Here is a 17,688-nt window from a genome sequence, read left to right as displayed (position 1 = left end):
GGATATTCGCAGGACTGACGGGCTTTTTTTAAAATGTATATTTCTCGTTAAAGAACGGCAGGAGACATCAGGTCGCCACAGGAGCGCTGCTCTGAGGGGTGTAGGGACCTCAATATAAATCAAGTACAAAAATAAATGACACAATCGAATTACAAAGACGTGAGATTATTATTTTTCTTTTTAAAGACGATCCTGACAGAGCAAATATAAAGCAGGAACATTTTTTATTATTTTTACATGGAAAGAAACCAAACAACAGGAGGCAAGGTGATGATTTTAGGCACAACTCCGAGCAGTAAGGCCTTATTTACACGAGTGTGTGCGTTTTGCGCATGCAAAAAACGCTGTGTTTTGCGTGCGCAAAAGGCACTTAACAGCTCCGTGTGTCAGCAGCGTATGGTGCGCGACTGCGTGATTTTCGCGCACCCACCATCATTATGACACTCTGTTTGTATGTTTGTAGCACGTGGTGCTTTTCTGTTTTCACTCATCCTTTTCACTGCTGTTGCGCGAATCACACGCGTCCCACGGAAGTGCTTCCGTGTTACATGCGTGGTTTTCACACACCCATTGACTTCAATGGGTGCGTGATGCGCAAACAACGCACAAATATAGGACATGTCGTGAGTTTTTCGCTGCGTAAAAATCACGGACTGTCTGCACGGCCCCATAGACTAACATAGGTCCGTGCGACGCGCGTGAAAATCATGCGCGTTGCACGGACGTATATCACGTTCGTGTAAATAATCGCTCATGTAAAGTGCATATGGTCTTGTCCCCCCCCCCCATCATTTATTAACCCTTCTTCTCCACACTGTACAGTCGTTTATACTTCTTATACTTACTAAAGATATTGCACAAATATTATACAAGAAAACGGTGTCAGTGACATCTAGAGAAGCCGAGGAGTTCATTAAAGGGGTTTTCCACCTTCTGACAACTGATGACCCATCCACCGGATAAGTCATCAGTACATGATCTGTGGGGGTCCGAGCCCCCGACCCCGCACAGATCAGCTGGTCCAGTGCCTCCGTGCACCAGAAGCCACGCAATAGAGGCCGAGCTTCTACAGTGCAGCCGCTATGCTATGTACAGTGCCAACTGCTTCCGGCTCCGTACATCGCATTATGTGCCATAACATCCGTTGCCCGCAGGCCACTAGAGCGGTTTAACGATGCGGGGTCCAGGTGCCAGACCGCACCGATGATATACTGATGTCCTATCCGGTGGATAGGTCATGAGTTGTCAGAATGTGGAAAACCCCTTTACCGGATTACGTGTAAACCAACTTTTGTACCACTTGTTAGAGCCGGGTCACCACAGATAACACATCTGGAAACAGTTTTGAGACCGACGCAGATTTTGGTTTTCACAGTTTTCTGCTTCAGGGTTTTTCAATCTTTTTCGTCAGATCTTTCTCTGGTTACTGAAGTACAATTATAAACATTTCATAAGTTTTTAAACTTTTATTGACAAATACATCAAGTTTATGCAAAGACTCAATATTTACAGTGTTGACCCTTCTTTTTCAAGACTTCGGCAATTCGCTCTGCCAGGCTGGATGTCAGCTTCTGGGCCAAATCCTGACTGATCACCAATTCTTACCTAATCAGTGCTTGGAGCCTATCACAATTTCTGTGTTTTTTTTTTTTGTCCACCCACTTTTTCAGGAGTGACCACAGGGTCTCAATGGGAATGAGATCTGGGGAGTTTTCTGGCCATGAACCCAAAATTTCAATGTTTTGTTCACCGAGCCCCTGAGTTCTCACTTTTGTCTTGTGACATGGTCCATCATGCTGGAAATAGCATTGCTCATCACCAAATTGCTCCTGGGTCGTTGGGAGAAGTTGCTCCTGGGTGGTTGGGAGAAGTTGCTCTTAGATGATGCTTAGATCTCATTCTTTATTCATGGTAGGGTTCTTAGGCAAAGTTTTGAGTTCACTCCCTTGGATGAAAAGCAACCCCCCACATGAATGGTTTTTAGGATTATTACTGTTGGCACGATGCAGAACTCATAGTAGTGCCCACCCTTTCTTCTCTGGACAATCATTCTTCCAAATGTCCCAAACATTCTGAAGGGGGCTTCATCAGAGAAAATAACTTTACCCCAGTACTCTGCAGTCCAATCACAGGACTTCCTGCAGAGGACTGTCCTCAATGTTCTTCTTGGAGAGAAGTGGCTTCTTTGCTGCCCTCCTTAACACCAGGCCGGCCTTCACCTCAGTGTGCGGTCAGACGTACTGACACCTGCCTGCTGCCATTCCGGAGCACGCTCTGCGCTGGTGTAGAACCGATCCCGTAGCTTAATCCTCTTTAGGAGACGGTCCTGGCATTTGCTGGACTATCTTGGGCGCCCTGAAGCTTCTTCACAGCAATCGAACCTCTCTTTTCGAAGTTATTGATGATCCGATAAATGGTTAAAGGGGTTTTCCCAGCAGGGACATTTATGACATCTCCACATTACATGTCATAAATATCAGATAGATGCGGGTCCCACATCTCTAGAACAGGGGCCCCCTAAACCCCGTTCTACCGCTCTGTGTTGCGGCTGAATGAGGTGAATTCTGAAAAAAAGGTTAGATCGTCTGGAGTTACAAAAACAGCGGATCTCGCGGAACTACGCTGCTTACGTAACTGCCATTCACTACTATACGAGTTACGGGAACAGCGTAGCTCAGCGAGATAAGCGGTTTTCTTCTTCATGGTCGAAAATCACACGCATTAGCCGCATCACAGAACGGAAGAACAGGGTTCAGCGTGCTCCGTTCTAGAGATAGATGTGGGTCCCAGTCGGAGCTGTATACCCAAATGATATGATATTTTTAGCCATGACTTTTGCAAAATTGCTTTCTTTTTTTTTTTCATTTCAGATGCATTGTAGCAATAAAAACGGGATTGCAAAAGTTTACAGACCCTTCAAGGGGTAAAATCTGCGACTTTAATGCATTTTTAGACGCAATAGTTGGTGCATTTCTCAACCACGCTTCTAATGGGGCCCTGGGACCCCGACCTTCCACGGAGCAGAGCTGGAAACCTTCGGAGCAGCAGTTACAAGAGTCACAGTACAGGATCTCAGTATGTAAAACACGCTGTGCTCAGATACAGAGGGAATCCCTCCCCGCTCGCGCTGCTTCCTCTGACTCACCAACGCTGCGCAGCAGCGGTTTCCTCTCGTTAGTCACAGGCCCAGGACTGCAGTTATAAATACATCTGGACTTTATTTGCAGTAGAGGAAGGGGAACTTCATCTATCCAGAGAGCATGGTTTATTACCTTATACTCAGCATTTCTGCCCAAATCTAAAAATTCCCAGTAAACAGAGAGTAGAGATTCTTACTCATTTTTAAGCCGCCCCCTCAGACTAATTCCACCCGACTCCCCCATACACGAGCGCTCGGCTAAGCTCGCATAGGTTTCTAATGGGAAGAGGGTAGTAATCCCACATTAAAGAACCAGAAATGTTGAAATCCAACACACCCGATCCATTTTCCCACCGACATTCGCTGTTGACATTCTCAAACACATTTGATAGACGTCTGGTCTCACTGGAATCGGTGTATTTAGCCATCTTTTAATTGAATGTGTTCGGGCACCCTTAATTACACCAATTTCTGGGAAAGCTAAAAGGACAACCAATAATGACGCCATTACAGCTCTCGCCGGGTTTTCCACCCAGCTAAACCACAGATCCGCAGTTCTGGCTACTTCATGGAGTCGTCCACTTGGGACATTCCCATTTTGCAAGTGGCCCCTGATTAGAAGACGATCACAGGGTGTCCTGCTGCTGGAATCCCCAGCGATCAGATGTAACTGTGGAGGAATTTATCAGCAAGTGTTCAATTTCCCTGCAGCGCCACCACAGGGGAAATGAAGCATTACACAGTTCTCATTGAAATCAATAGGCTGGGTCCTAGAGATGTTCGTTGCAGCGCTCTTCACCTCAGAAAGTGAGACCCCCCCTCTATTAGCCCAGAATCCCCTAATCGGGTATTTGAACCATGTTCAAGCAGCATAACAAGCGCCATTACTGTATTCTGCAGAATCAACCACAGCGCGGAGCCCTCCCCAAAAAAGTGACCACCCCTGCTCAGAGCATGACTTCTATACAGAGGAGCGGTCACCTGCATCATCCTCCCCTATCAAGTTGTAAAAAATTCCATTCATCCATTACTTTGTTATATCAGTTTCTGGGAAAGCTGGGTACCAATCAAGATGGTTGTCACCCAGCTTTTCCAAATTCCAGAACAGCGACACTGCTTTCTTATGACAGGATATGCAAGCAGTTGGATAATCATGGAGACAATAAACGGACAGCAATCCTGAATAATCACGGTCTGAGAGCAGCACTTGGCCCCGGCAGCTGTAGGAATAACCTCAGCTGCCGGGGGATGATCTGTCAATCACAATCCTGCGGGATCCCACCATGAAGTACGGTCACTGAGCAGGGTCCCGTCTGGTTCTCATGATGCTCCACAGCAGCTGCCGGCTGTCAGAGGACACGTGTCGTCAGCCGACAGTCACACCCGGAACCACCTGTCACACCAGATAGGAGTCTCATGGATCAACAACAAGCCCTATAGACAAATGTTCAGGCTTAAAGGGCAATTCCAGGGGGCCCCACAGATGGCAGCTACAGGCAGAGCCATATCCATACTTCACCTGAGGAAAAGATTCAGCTCACTGCCTTGTCCTGTAGCCAAGTACCCTGGCCAAGGCTGTGGATTGTTGGCATCCAGCACCGTGGGCAAAAGCCCTTTTAGTTGCCCCAGCTACACCACTGGCTACAACCTCATTGCTTACTGAAGTATTAAGTCGGTATGAGTTTTCTGCATGTAAAAATACTGTTTCCTTTCACTGACATCAAGCAGAGATATGGAAAATGGTGACGACTCGAAACATGAAGTTTATCAGCAAGTTGTAGAGCTTTAGATTACGCTTTATTTAATCACATATCGCACGTTTCTCGCTGAATCCTCCCGGTAACTGCGCCATTTCTTATGACAGAATCCATTAGGGTTTTATGATAATCAGGGGGATTAGTGCGGCTTTTCCTAGGATGTGGGTGAGACCAGACAGCTCAGACCTGTGAGACTAGTTTACGACGTGCGTGCCATCCATGAAAGACGACGCCTGCATCTCTGATACACAACAGACACAAAAACAGATACAGAACTAACATTACATCTACACAACAGATACATAAAGGATACTCAACAAGTGCAAAACAGATACAGGTGTTTCCCTCATCTACTTTGGTTTGCAGGACTCCCACCCCTCTATAATTCTATGAGACATGGATTTGTTTTTATCACCCTGGGTTAATAATCAGAGCATATTGGGGGTTGGAGTTCACAACAGTTGGAAAGCCACATGTTATAAACCACGGATGCAACCGGAGTGTTAACTTCAATACATAACTGAAATACTTGTACACTGGACTTTCTCCATGAACCATCACCTGCTACATGCAGAAAAGTTCTCCAACACAGCAGCAACTGAGCGCTCGCCAATCGTACGGATCCGGAGTTACATCCTGTATAAGGGATCGTCCACACGTAGCGGAATTCTCGTAGCGGAGTTTTTTCCATCTGGAATTGTGGACGAAAAAAACCCGCAGCAGAATACACTTTCGGACTGCTGCATGTCAATTCCTGCTGCGGAAAAAGGACTAAATTGCTGCGTTTTTCAGAGGAGAAGTCACCATCCCCCAACATTGAGAAAAACGCCGCAAAATATGCACCATTTTCTGCAGTTAAAAAAAATGCAGGAAATGGTGCATTTTTCCCACAGTGGAAAGTCAGCTGCTTTCAACGGAATTGCTGCAGAAACTCTGTCACATGTGTACAAGCCCTAATACTCCAGAGCTGCACTCACTATTCTGCTGGTGGAGTCACTGTGTACATTACATTACTTATCCTGTACTGATCCTGAGTTACATCCTGTATTATACTCCAGAGCTGCACTCACTATTCTGCTTTTGGAGTCACTGTGTACATACATTACATTACTTATCCTGTACTGATCTGGAGTTACATCCTGTATTATACTCCAGAGCTGCACTCACTATTCTGCTGGTGGAGTCACTGTGTACATACATTACATTACTGATCCTGTACTGATCCTGAGTTACATCCTATATTATACTCCAGAGCTGCACTCACTGTTCTGCTGGTGGAGTCACTGTGTACATACATTACATTACTTATCCTGTACTGATCCTGAGTTATATCCTGTATTATACTCCAGAGCTGCACTCACTATTCTGCTGGTGGAGTCACTGTGTACATACATTACATTACTTATCCTGTACTGATCCTGAGTTATATCCTGTATTATACTCCAGAGCTGCACTCACTATTCTGCTGGTGGAGTCACTGTGTACATACATTACATTACTTATCCTGTACTGATCCTGAGTTACATCCTGTATTATACTCGAGCTGCACTCACTATTCTGCTGGTGGAGTCACTGTGTACATACATTACATTACTTATCCTGTACTGATCCCGAGTTACATCCTGTATTATACTGCAGAGCTGCACTCACTATTCTGCTGGTGGAGTGACTGTGTACATACATTACATTACTTATCCTGCACTGATCCTGAGTTATATCCTGTATTATACTCCAGAGCTGCACTCACTATTCTGCTGGTGGAGTCACTGTGTACGTACATTACATTACTTATCCTGTACTGATCCTGAGTTACATCCTGTATTATACTCCAGAGCTGCACTCACTATTCCGCTGGAGGTGTCACTGTGTACATATATTACATTACTTATCCTGTACTGATCCTGAGTTACATCCTGTATTATACTCCAGAGCTGTACTCACTATTCTGCTGGAGGTGTCACTGTGTACATATATTACATTACTTATCCTGTACTGATCCTGAGTTACATCCTGTATTATACTCCAGAGCTGTACTCACTATTCTGCTGGAGGTGTCACTGTGTACATACATTACATTACTTATCCTGTACTGATCCTGAGTTATATCCTGTATTATACTCCAGAGCTGCACTCTCTATTCTGCTGGAGGTGTCACTGTGTACATAAATTACCCCTTTAAGGACGATATAATAAAAAGGTGACAAGTGGGGCTCCTTAAAGGGTTCTCCCACTTTGGACAATCTACCTGTTAGAAGGTTCCCTGACAAGAAGCTGATCAAAAGGTTTCCTCCTGCTGGGACCCCCGGCGATCAGCTGTAATCTGTTGGGAAACCTGGCAGTAAGGGGAGATTCACACGAGCGTTGCGTTTTTGCGCGCGCAAACAACGCGGCGTTTTGCGAGCGCAAAAACCATTTGACAGCTGCGTGTGTCATGCGTGTCTGATGCGCGGCTGCGTGATTTTCGCGCAGCCGGCATCATAGAGATGAGGCTTGTCGACGCCCGTCACTGTCCAAGGTGCTGAAAGAGCTAACTCTTTCAGCACCCTCGACAGTGAATGCCGAACACAACAGCGAAAAACCTGTAAAAAAAAAAAGATAAAGTTCCTACTTACCGAGAACTTCCCGGCCGTTGCCTTGGTGACGCGTCCTTGGTGACGCGTCCTTGGTGACGCGCCTCTCTTGACATCGGGCCCCACCTCCCTGGATGACGCGGCAGTCCAAGTGACCGCTGCAGCCTGTGATTGGCTGCAGCCTGTGCTTGGCCTGTGATTGGCTGGAGCTGTCACTTGAACTGAAGTGTCATCCCGGGAGGTCGGACTGCAGGAAGGAGACAGGAGTAAATCGGTAAGTTAGAACTTCGGTTTTTTTACAGGTTCATGTATTTTGGGATCGCAAGTCACTGTCCATGGTGCTGAAACAGTTTAACTCTTTCAGCACCATGCACAGTGAATCTCTCCCGACGTCGCGGACCGGAAATTTTTTTGCCGGGTTCGGCCAAAACGAGTTTGGCCGAACCCGGTGAAGTTTGCCTCGGTTGTCGGGGTTCGCTCCTCGCAAAGACACTCCGTTTGGATGCTTGGAAACAGAAAAGCACGTGGTGCTTTTCTGTTTTCATTCATCCTTTTCACTGCTGTTGCGCGAATCACGCTCGTCCCACGGAAGTGCTTCCGTGTGGTGCGCGTGATTTTCACGCACCCATTGACTTCAATGGGTGCGTGATGCGCGAAATACGCAGAGTTATTGAACCTGTCGCGCTTTTTGCGCAGCAGACAAACGCTGCGCAAAAAGCACGGACTGTCTGTACTGCCCCATAGACTTGTATTGGTCCATGCGTGCCGCGTGAAAACCACGCGGCCCGCACGGACCGAATACACGCTCGTGTGAATCCCCCCTAAGTGTTCAGTTTTCTCTGCAGCGCCACCACAGGAGAAATTAAGTATTACACAGTGTCTATTCATATCAATGTGTTTGTTGTCTGTGTAATACAGGTCCAGACTGGTCCTCCAGAGAGAGATGCTCCATGTAACCGCTCTGCACTCTCACCAAGGATGAGACCCCCCCCCCTCTATTACCCCAGAATTCCCTAATAGGGTGTATGGTAATTGAAACTCTAAACTTGATAATCCCTTTAAACAGAGTTTGACATGTGACAGGAAGATCAGACTTTACATTCATGTATGAGAGAATGTGCAGATCTTCACGTCACGTTGTCTGTGATGTTTATCCTTCTCATAAATCATCATCCACAACCGAGCCTCAGAATAACCGCCAAGAGTCATCACACTAATAACCCGGGGACAGAGCAGACGCCACATATAAGTGTATGAGAAGGTGCAAACACCCGGCTGGACAGCAGTGATTGACAGCGCGGGGCACGTAACGAGGAGCAATCAATGATAATATTCATCTCACAGCGCTAATTAACTGTCAAGAAGATCAGAAGGGTCAATACAAATCAAACCCGTGCCGGCCTTCACAAATTTACCTGCTACCATAGCCCCAAAATGCCCCTCATCACAAGAGTGATAGTTGAAAAAGAATTACCCAGCATGCAACAAAATATGGACAGAAGACCCCATCAAGCGAAGAAAAACTGCAATCCATCTACTTACTGCAAAGCCAGTGATCACATGACAACTCCAACTGCACAGCACTCCAATCTCAGCGATCACATGACAAGTCACATGATACTAACAGCAAACACATGACAAGTTACATGATTCTAACAGCACTCTATAGCCGGCAATCACATGATACGAACAGCACTCTATAGCCGGCAATCACATGACAAGTCACATGATACTAACAGCACTCACATGACAAGTTACATGATTCTAACAGCACTCTATAGCCGGCAATCACATGATACGAACAGCACTCTATAGCCGGCAATCACATGACAAGTCACATGATACTAACAGCACTCACATGACAAGTTACATGATTCTAACAGCACTCTATAGCCGGCAATCACATGATACAAACAGCACTCTATAGCCGGCAATCACATGATACTAACAGCACTCTATAGCCGGCAATCACATGACAACTCCAACTGCACAGCACTCTAATCTCAGCGATCACATGACAAGTCACATGATACTAACAGCACTCTATAGCCGGCAATCACATGACATGTCTCCTCCAGACCGCTCTCATAAGTTCCTCATTGATATGATGATAATTTGCCCAATCTACCGGGGTCACGTTCGATCACGGTTGATGCTTTTATATTGATCTGCAGGCCACACACATCACATGTAACGCAGCGTGCGCTGGAGACTTTGTAGCTTCCGACGAACCCGACCACTTCCTGTGATATTTTTAAGTTTGACTGAAGCAGAGTAACATTTATTGTCATGGGAGCTGTAAACATCAGAATATCAGCAAAGAATGCCAGACCTGAAAATAGAGGCACAGGAGGGTGACGCAGGTGGAGCAGCATGCGTCCATTCAGCTTACAGGCCAGGGACGAACAGAGCCAACGAGGGTAATGGGGGCTATACCAGCGACAGGGTCCCCCACATTAAAGAGATCCAGAACACTGGAAACATTTTTTTTTATTTTTATTTTTTAATATACCGTAGTGTAAAAAAAATTTAATAAAATATTGAATGATTATGTATTACTCGTCCCTGCAGACCCCACCCCCATGAATGTGCAAAGTACAATAAATCCGTACTATTCACATGCAAATCCAGGACCGTCGGCCCTTTTACCCCGCACCCGTGTACACTGCAGTCCTGCCCTCCGGGGATTACACATCTCGCCTTCATTCTTCTCCAGGAAAATTAGTTTATATATTTTTTCTCTGCTTGAATAACGTGAATGTAAATTGCAAAATGAGGGTAGAGAAGAAGGGAAGGGACGGGGAGGTGGGATCCAAAAAAATGTTGAAGAACAAGATGGAGAAATATAATTGCTCCTTTATGAAAACAAACACATTACACATGAATGTGAGCAAGAATTTCAGGCACGTCCCTCGTAAAGGGACAAATATTGGACACAAAAAAATTATATATATATATATATATATAAAAATAAATAAATAAATAAATAAATAAATAAATAAAATGTTGTGGAATGGACTAAGAAAATTTACTGCAAAAATATGTCATGAGCAATTTTTTTTTTTTACTTTAAGCTGGTCAGATTTGTCCAGGTTTTCCAAACGAAAAATACTCAATTAGTAATTAAGAAAAAATTGTTTTTGTTTTTTTCGAATTCAATTTAATGCAGCCAACATATCCTCGCCAGCGGTCTGGGAGTTCCTGTGGCATTCTGGGCATCATAGAAGAGCTTAAACAGCAGATGAAATACCAAACCTCCCACAATAACCCACATTAAAATGAGAACAGTCACAGCCCCAGACAAAAACATCACCGTCTGCCAGCTCGCCCGCTTGTGATCATGTTAAAGGGACAGTACATAATATTAACGAAACAGGACAAGTCACAAATTAAAAAAAAAAAAAAAAAGGGGCAAATGTGAACAGATCTGACTAGAAACCAGGCCACGTTCAGACGCCACACAGTTTGCAATGCAGATTCCGCACCAGTTTACAATAGAATACATGTGGATGGGGTTTTCACAAGTATTGGGGGGGGGGGGGGCAATTCTGTTGCACATTTTTCAGAGGGCATCATTCTTTGCGGTGCTTAGGATGAAACCCGCAACGGGGTGAAAAAAAAGCAGCGTAAAATATCCGTCACGTGTGGCCTAAGGCTACATCTTGAAATATACGCTGCTGCAATTTCCCGTGTCAGATCTGCATGCGTTACATGCAGATTTTGTTGCGGATTCAGCACGGATGCATTGCAAAGAGTGAAATCCATTGTGAAAATCTGCAGCTTGCTCGGATTTTCATGCACATTTTTTCTGCTACATGGGACTCGGGTGGTGAAAATCCCATCCACTTGTCTTGTTCTGTAATTTCTGCGGATTTGCAGTGCAAAATAAACACCTCAAATCCGCTGCGTGTGGACCAGGTATAAAAGTGCAAGGGACAAACCTTCTGCTTCTCAAGGTCCTTCTACACGGCCCGATATGGGGTGTGAAAACGGGTGCCAATCAGCACTCGTTAGTTCCTCTGTAAACCGGACAACGACCAGCCGACGAACGACCAAACACACGTTTAGCAACTTGTTTACGCATCCGATACAACGGTAGTGTGTAAACAGGGAGACGCGCCGCCGACATTATGGAAATGTATGGGGACGAGTGATCGTAGTAACCCAGCCCCATACAGAACCAATCATTGCTGCGAGTGAAAGGATCAAACGAGCGCCGATCAAGGAGCGGTCTCGTCGATCAGTGGTGACATTCCCAGCACACGTTGAGCCGTGTAACCAGAGCTTCACAAGGTGCCAGGATCGGTAACGTAATGGGACGGGTTAGGCCCTGTTCACATCTCGCCCTACGTTTAGCGTGAATGTTGGGAAAGCTCCCTACGTATACGCTAAACGTGTCTATAGGGCTCCTTTAGTCCGGAGGAGACCGAAAGTGTGTCTTTTTAGTCTGCGTTGGGCTAGTATAGCTTATTTTTAAACTACGCTCTTCCATCCTGATGGATCCTGCCCAAAAAAAACAACGTATACTGTGTGGTATATAGTTTTTTTTCTCACATGGGAGCCTATGTGCGACGGATGGATCTGTACGCTATACGTCAGAGGTATACCTTCGACGGAAGCAAAAGACGAGATGTGAACCTAACCTTACTACAATCGTTCGTCCTCATACATTTCTATCATGTCGGCAGCAGATGGTTTATACAGGGAGACGTGCGCCCGTCTAGCGACCATTTTATTGGCCTCAAACTAGCTGATAAATGAGAAAACGCTTGTTCATTGGCTGATCGTTGCCCTGTTTACCCAAGGCAATGATCGGGAACGAGCGCTCATATGAACGTTTATTTGCCTGATCATTGGCCCGTGTAATAGCGCCTCTAGAGATATCTTACAAAAAGAGGTTTCACAGGAAAAGAAATCGGTTATAGCGGAGATTTTCCAACTCGTGTGCGATATGGTTTCTTCAGATGTTCATTATCTCCTGATCCCTCCCATATCCATCTGACTTTACTAAGAGAGTGGGGCTTAATCTCCTAAAGCAGGCAGAACAGTGAGGGGGGGGGGTGCTCCTGCTGCAGCCAGTTGCCTTACAGCCAAACACAGGTCTGGGAAGGAGGAGGCTGATCTCTTAGGATACAAAGAATTCTCTCTCACATATTTGAGACAGGACAGGATCAGAAGGAGAGTAGGAGGATTTTTCCCCCCCGTATTTGCTTAGTTTACTGTTCCTTTAAAACCGGTCCGTGTGCGACCAGCTTTATAAGTGACCCAGAGTCTCTGGAAAGTTATTTAATTCCCAACAGCAGTTGAGCAGTGAATAGATGATCATATCCCATCCATTGTTTGCACGCTGTAATTATGTGACTAGTCTTGTGAACGCGGCTCAGACGGCGCCCGCTATGTTGTGACGGGATGTGAGGGGTGACAGCTGCTGCCTACATGACTAATTAAATACACAATTAATTATTAATACACCTGCAATCAAGACAGACAAAGGCGTAACGCTGACCGCTATGACACAGCTCGGTGCCGTTTATATAATGGAACAGACGGAAATCTTTAGCGACTCCGTAACTACAGACCAGGATCTCGATAACGTATACGGTAATATATACACAATATATCGGGATACTGATCCTATTCCATAATATTAGGGTCATATTCAGGATGGGCCATCGATGTGTAGTCTTGGTGGGTCCATAGGGGCGACGGTGCCCGCTAGATCGCCATTCACTGTAGTATCAGACGCAGCGGCACATCCATAAAGCTCATCCCAAGCTCAGCCCCAGACACAACATATAGCCCAGAAAGGCAGATCCGTCCAATCTCAGCGCACATTCTCACGGCCGGTAACTTATAATAGTTCCGGAGTGTTATAGGAGAGCAGCGGCGGAGATCAGTCACATATATGATGTAAAGGTCGCCGGGGGCTATCGGTACTAGAGATATGTGACAAAGTAGTGATAGAGGTTCTACAGTCAGCTGCTCCCCACCCTACAATGGCTGATAACAGGGAACAATAGACTGTATTCACCTGTCCTACAGTCAGCCTCTCCCCATCTTACAACGGCTGATAACAGGGAACAATAGATTGTAGGACAGGTGAATACAATCATCCTCTCCCCAACCTACAATGGCAGATAACAGGGAACAATAGATTGTAATAACCTGTCCAACTGTCGGCCTCTCTCGAGCCTGAAATGGCTGATAACAGGGAGCATTAAATTGTTTTCACCTGCACAGCAAATGGAGATCAGACTTTTAGGTTGAGTTCACATGTTGCATTTTTAAACTCTTGGGGACAAAAAAAAAGCATGGAAAAAAAACCTGCATGCGTCTTACAAAGTGTTTCAGCTTTAATCTGGTTTCAAATTTTCTAGTCTTAGGCTTTACAGCCGAAACACTTTTTTTTTTGTTTTTTTCCATGCGTTTTTGTCCCCAACAGTTAAAAAATGTAACAAAAGCGCAACAGAAACGCAACCAGAGGGTTATTGTCCCTTTAACATAAGATGGTCACCATCGCCAGGGGTGATACGGGGTTATTGTTCTTCTCACTTGTCTGCCTCCGTTCCGGACCCGCCGCTCATCGGATGTAAATCTATCAGACTTGTCACCCGTCACATTTTCTTGTCTCTTCACAACGTCCTCCCCCGCAGGCGACACACCTCATCTATGGCGGCCGCTGTCATCTACATAGGACATCGCTGGGACCCAGCCGCCCCGGGCACCACTACTTGGCATCCAAAAGGGTTAAAGTATGTAACATTTCTGGTTGAGGAACATCCTTTACCGTTACTTATATGTAGACGTGGGATTCCCCCCTCAGTAATCTCAGTGGTTCAGTCCAAGGCGTCATTCGTAGCGGGAGATGAAAAGATCTTTGTTTCTGGGAACTCGTGTTCCCTCTTTTCGTATTTTTTTGGGCTTCTGTAGCAATTAATATGCAGTAAAGATGAACAGAGCGTCTTATCCTATAATTATGCAGAAGAGGGGGGGGAGGGGAGCAAATGCAAAATAAACAAAAATCAGCCGAACCGGTGACTTATGAGATTATTGCCTCATGACGTACAATCAGTATCTATGTAAAAAGATTCAATTAAGGGCGATCGTTAAAAGAAATGACCCTTTATTACGGTCACATCTGGTGTGCCGGGATGTCCAGCGGACGCAGAACATGGCATCTACTTCAGACGCAGGTAACGAATACATAAAACATTCATTAACTCTGCAAATACTTTCTTGCATTTGTTATTGCATTCCAATTTAGAGCAGCTTACAAAATTCGACTGGTTGCCCTTGGAAACAGGCAGCGGTTTACACGGACTTTGCTGTCAGACATGTGACCCGACATCTCCGCTCTAACTGTGTAACTGGCCGAGCTCCCACTAAGCAATTCTCGATGATTAGAGGAAACCAGCAAAATTGTGAACACAGCTTTGGGTGTGACTGAAGTAATAAGACAAAATGTAAAAGCAAAGTATCTTGACATTTTGTTTTTCCCCTCGAATGTTTTGGACTGTCACAGGATAGGACGCCAGGTTTTAACACGATCGCCTCATGAAGCACCAGTGCCGATCCAGCCATGGCCTAAAATAGTTGCAGACGTACTAAGAAAACAGCCTGTTCAGGGGCCCTGAGGGTTCGGGGCCCCACTGGATCTAGAGTGCCTGTCATTGGGACAGTTCCTTCAAAGTACTCTATAGACCCTATTCGATCCACGTGACGTACGTAGTAAGTGGTCTCACTCCTCCAAACTGCAGGCTGGACCCCCCCAATACTTCCTGCACTGGAGACCTGATGTTCTACGACAAGTCCCTCAGCTGCTGCAGAACAATGGGCCCTGCATTTTGGCCTCCTAGAGCCGGTGCCCCCACCACAATGGACACTGAAGGGTACTGGCCCATCATCTGGTAAAAATCACATCCACAGGGGTTTTTATACATAATCTTGAGGTGACCTATAAGGACAGGACACAATGGCGGCTGCTTATAGTGACCGCCGCCTGGAGTTAAAAGTAACAATAATCTTCAGTCCAGATCTTTATAGAAATCAGTAGGAAACCCCCTAAAAAGTCGCAGATTTCTAGGTGCATCGAGCAGCGCGCTCCCGCCATTTACGTTATGTCTATGGAGCGAAAATAACCGCTTCGGAGAATGAGCAGATTGATCCGCCACTACCCTATAGAATATAATAAAAACTCTCCAAAAGCCAAAGCTCCAGCGCACTCAGCGTATCCCAAGGGCAGACGGATCGTGGATCGATAAGGTGGCTCATGCCGATCACAGTGGATCATGTGACTCAAGTCTTATTTACCAAACTTTTTTTTCCAAACTTTTCCAGTAAAATCAAAAAATTGCAGCAAATTGAAACCCTTAGTGCATTTCATGGGATGTAGTTCATCAAGACTGGCAACATTTTCACCTGTGGAACTACAAGTCCCAGCATGTCTTGCCAAGATGGAAGAGATACTGACTGACTACATCCGTTATAGGATTGCATTGGATTAAATTGCACAGATATTGTGTGAATTTGGATCGCCACTTGTGGGCTCTCTCCACAACTCACAACAAACAGGAGCACAACTCCCAGTAGACAGGACACTCGGGAATGCCGTCTGTTTTGCTCATGGCATACCCCCCCCCTCCCTATTTAAAGTGGAGGGGGTGTGAGAAGACAGCTGGATTCCTGCGCGCCACCAAAAAGACACAAAATACCGCTGCAGCAACAAGTACACACAACTTCAAACACTGAACTTAGTGACCCCCCCACACCAGTGAACTTTTACTCCCCCCACCACCAGTGAACTTACATGACCTTGAACGAGACAATTAAATATTAGTAAGGTGCAGTGAAATATTAACACTGGTGTCAGGTAGATGTTACTCATTAGTATGAGCTTCAGTTGGATGAAGAGGTTCTGCAGCAGATTTACACCCATAATATATCCTGTACTACAGCCCAGCACGGCCAAATACACATGCACTACAGCTCTAGGCCACCACATATACCCTACACATACTATACCATACTGTAGCCCAAGTACACCCCATTGGTCACCCCATGTATATTCAGTAATAAAGTGACAGTACAACCCACACTACACCACCATATATTATATACAGTACTTCAGCCCCTGTACAACCCATATATCCATCCTGTAGCCCCAGTACTGTACAATATCCAGTGTTAGGCACTACAGCCCATACATCACCCTGCATATCCCCAGTACACTCTATATTACAGCTTATACAATACTACTACACCCATATACCCCTAGTACTGTATCAGTATACGCTATATTACAGTCATTACATCTAATACTATACAGTACCCCAGTACACCCCATATATCCCTAGTACTGTATCAGTATACTCTATATTAGTCATTACATCTAATACTATACAGTACCCCAGAACACCCCATATATCCCCAGTACTTTACTAGTATACTCTTACAGTTTAAACATCGAATACTACACAAACTACCCCAGTAAACCTCATATAACCCCCAGTACTGTCCCAGTATACACTCTAGATTACAGTCATTACATCTAATACTACACACAGTACAGTCCATACACCGCCAAATATCAAGTAGTATTGCCCCAGTCCATCCCATAAAAAGTCAGTACTACAGAAACACTGCACCCCACAAACAGTCCTCCAATTCCAGTGGACCCCGTAGATCACCCCAGTCCGCAGTGCACCCTCAATATCTTGTCCTCCAGCCCGTAGATCCCACTCCAGTGCCAGTCTGATACCAGTCTCTGCCAGCAGCACCCCCTCCCCAGTCACCTCTGATACCGGGGCTCCCGGGGGCCACATACCTGGAGGTTCGGTGCACGGGGACCGGATTTGCGGCGCAGACAGGAACCTCCCGTCCTCCTGACACTGAGCGCGGACCGGAGGCGGAGACTGCCATATAAGGGCAGCAGTAGGGGTCACGTGGTGCAGTATTAGCGCTACTATGTATCATTCTTACTGTATTCTGTATTTAACAACATCTGTCTGTTTTGTAAAGTCGTGCAGAGGATTTGGGGCATTGATGACGATGATGATGATGACGATGATTGGCTGGGTCTTTATTTTTTGGGGCACTCAATCTTCCTCTACAGAAGTGACCTGCGATTCTCCCAGAACTGTGCAGCTACTGCTGTTATTTAGCTCAAAACGATAATGTAACAAACACTCAGCTGTGTGAGCCGGGCCCAATCTAAACAAAAATG

At 45.6% G+C, this 17,688-nt stretch overlaps 1 protein-coding gene across 3 annotated transcripts in view; it reads right to left on the bottom strand.

Moving 5' to 3' along the window:
• The window catches only part of SYNE3 (spectrin repeat containing nuclear envelope family member 3), an 80,059-nt gene extending 62,705 nt beyond the window's left edge, over window positions 1-17,354 (bottom strand). For all 3 annotated transcript variants that reach the window (XM_075844293.1, XM_075844294.1, XM_075844295.1), the window contains exon 1: window positions 17,290-17,354. The gene's annotated coding sequence lies outside the window, so the exon portion shown is untranslated. The remainder of the gene's footprint in view (window positions 1-17,289) is intronic.
• Between the last annotated feature and the right edge of the window lie 334 nt (window positions 17,355-17,688).

This window comes from Rhinoderma darwinii, chromosome 12 (genome assembly GCF_050947455.1).
Source record: "Rhinoderma darwinii isolate aRhiDar2 chromosome 12, aRhiDar2.hap1, whole genome shotgun sequence".
In the NCBI taxonomy this organism is placed as follows: Eukaryota; Metazoa; Chordata; class Amphibia; order Anura; family Rhinodermatidae; genus Rhinoderma; species Rhinoderma darwinii.
This window is presented reverse-complemented; position numbering and strand designations above follow the sequence as displayed.